The sequence below is a fragment of the Centroberyx gerrardi genome, chromosome 9 (genome assembly GCF_048128805.1).
Source record: "Centroberyx gerrardi isolate f3 chromosome 9, fCenGer3.hap1.cur.20231027, whole genome shotgun sequence".
Classification (NCBI taxonomy): domain Eukaryota; kingdom Metazoa; phylum Chordata; class Actinopteri; order Beryciformes; family Berycidae; genus Centroberyx; species Centroberyx gerrardi.
Genome location: NC_136005.1, coordinates 32,670,604 through 32,673,742, shown reverse-complemented (window position 1 = coordinate 32,673,742; position 3,139 = coordinate 32,670,604).

Genomic DNA, 3,139 nt, shown 5'->3' with positions numbered 1-3,139 from the left:
GGAGTTGATTCTAATTTCTCTCTGCCATAGCATAATGAATAATGATGAAGAGAATGGAATTTTTTTGTTAAAATGAGCACTCTGTGTGGGAAGTATATGAGACTAAATATTGGAACAAAATAATTTGAACTTTGAATTTTCAGTGTATGTACAGGATCAAAAGATCTAAGAGGGTTTTAAGTCCAAAATATAGAGACAGTTTTCTGTTCATTTTACTATATAATAGAATCTTGTACTGTATCTGATATCAGACTGGGAGGCACTGTAGGTACTGGAGGTGGGGGTTGTTATGTCTTATAGTTTGAATGATTCCGGCTTTTATCCAGTTTTAACAAATTTTATTTAGTCAGGGTAGGCAACTTTCATTTTGTATTTGGCAAAAATTTCATAACACCTTTTCAGCTATCAGTAATTCAAATGGTCTGAGAGAAGATCAGGCCTCTGTGATAGCCCCGGCCTCTGTTTTCAGGCTCTCCAAAATCTCACCACTCCCGGCAGGCCTCAATCAATCAGGCGAGCTCTCTTCAAGGAGGCGTCCCTAGTGTCTGTCAATCAAGGGTGCACATAGCTTAGTCTAGTCCAGACCACCCTGCAAACTGCAAAGAGAAAACAAATATATATCCACAGAAGAGATGGCGTGAAGCAGCCATAATCCAAACTGAATACTGGGACTGGAATACTGCACAAGACGTGTTCATCGAGACAGAGCCACATTCAGGTCAGTCAATATTTGCTGGCAGATATTTCAGTAACAACTATAAATAGTTGTCATTTGTCTCACTTTCCAGTGAGACAAATACCATGAATTGTGTAATTTCACCAAAAGATGTGAATGGGTCTGGAAGTAGTGTTGATTTTATTTTCTTATTTTACTGTATTTCCAGTGCGTCCACTCCAATGCAGAACAGGGTTAATAAAATATGTTGGACTTCATGTCCCTAAACATTTAATTTCCTATTGGTTTTTTTTTTATATTGCACATACTTTGAGAACTTTCATTAGCTATGGTCAATCAGAAATAGGCCGGTTTTACCAGCTTCTTCTCTTTATTTTGGTTGTTAAATTGGCATTAAATTCAATTACAGGTAATATTAAAAAGGTATTAAAGTCTTACATTTGCACTCTTATGTGTGGGCAGTACAAAATTGGACAGAACTTGAACTTTTATTTCTGAATTAGGCATCACTGTTGCTACTCAACCAAGAGAGGCCTTAACTGTAGAACAAGTCATTCTCATCTGGCAAAACAATGCAGATTTTCTTTATTTCCTTGACATCATTAGACATTTTAGCCATCTTGGGTGTGCTGGTTGATTTAAATGTGAATGTGCTCTCTAAACACTGGTTACAGGGAGCAGTCAGTCCTATATCATAACTAAACAAGATGCAGATACACTATCTTTAGAGAATATCCTCCTCATCTTCCTCCCCCTCCTCCCTAACCTTTCTCCTCCTCCTCCTCGCTGAAACATGTTTTTGTCTCTTATTTTCCCTGGTATTTCCTGGTGATAATTACTGTTTGACTAATATGGGTTTTTGAAGGTTGAAACTGATATTTTTGAACTGTTGATATTTGATATTTTGTGCCGATATTCAATGTCTTCAGATTTGTACTACTACTCGTACTACCAGAGGTGTGACCAACTCAACTTTGCTCGAGTCCCAAGTCAGTCTCAAGTCTTGAGGCACAAGACTCAAGTTAAGTCCCAAGTCTAAATGTAGATTACCAAGTCAAGTGCATGTCATTAATGTCAAGTCTCAAGTCAAGTCTAAATGTAGAACACCAAGTCAGATCAGAAAAAGTCCAGTATTAATTTAATATCTTATAGAAAAGTCAATATCAAGGACTTTTCAATGCAATATGGTTTTAATAGGGTAAAAACTTGTTAAGAGCATCATGAGTTTGATTTCTATAATCAGTTTCAACTTCAATAAATTCAATCATTCCGTACAAATTCGGAAAACAGAATTTAAATTGAGTTGTCTTGGCTTGGACTGGAGTCCAACAATAATAATAGTAGTAATAATGAGGCGGCACAGTGGCTAACACTGTCACCTCACAGCAAGGTCCTGGGTTGGAACCTTAGCACTGGTCCTTTCTGCGTGGAGTTTGCATGTTCTTCCTGTGTCTGTGTGGGTTCCTACAGGTGCTCCACTTTCCTCCCACAGTTCAAAGACATGCAGGTCAGGTGAATTGGAGACTCTAAATTGCCCATAGGTGTGAATGTGAGCATGAGTGGGTTTGTCTGTCTATAAGAGTTTGTCAGTCCATGTGTTAGCCCTGTGATAGACTGACGACCTGTCCAGGGTGTTTCCCTTCCACCCCTTAAAGGTCCCATATCGTATAAAACGTGATTTCCCTTGCCTCTTTGATTACAAAGGAGTTGGATGTGCTATCTAAACATGGTGAAAGTTTAAAAATGCATGGTCCCCAGCTAAATCCACACAATCCATATTAGCAAAGCGAGCCTCTAAACGAGCCGTTTGGACTTCCGTAACTTTGTAGCGTCACAAAGGTTCGCTCATTATAATTTTTGTAAGAAGTAATAGGCTAACAAAGTGTTTTTTCAAAGCAGTTGAGCAGTTGTCATTGTTTATTACTGGAGAGTTTTCCCTACCTGTAGCTGCGGTGTCTCACATTTCACTCTTGAAACGGGTAGCCAATCAGAACGGAGGGGTTGTTAATATTAATGAGCCTTAAAGACACAGCGACAGAAACAGCCTGTTCTTGGTAAGGCTCAGAGAGATGCTGGAAAATGATTAAAATGGATTGAGAGTGTTTTTGGTACATGACACCACACAAACAGCTTTTAATGGACCTCAAGACATAAAATAAAACACTGGAAAGTGTAGACTATGGGACCTTTAATATCCATTATATCAGACTGGACCAGATTCCATATATCGGTCTAACCCTGGTGATAATAGTTTACCAGTGAAATGGATTACCTGACTGTCACGATAACAAAGTGATTAATAATTGACAGCTAAAGGTTTATTGCACAGATTCACATACTGCAGTCAAGTTCACCAGCGGAATAGACAAGCCCCTTCACACGGGGAGTCTCAAAGCTAATGCTGTCTGGAGAAATAATACAGAAGAGAAACATTGGAGGATTTATTGTTTGTAAGGAGTCAAC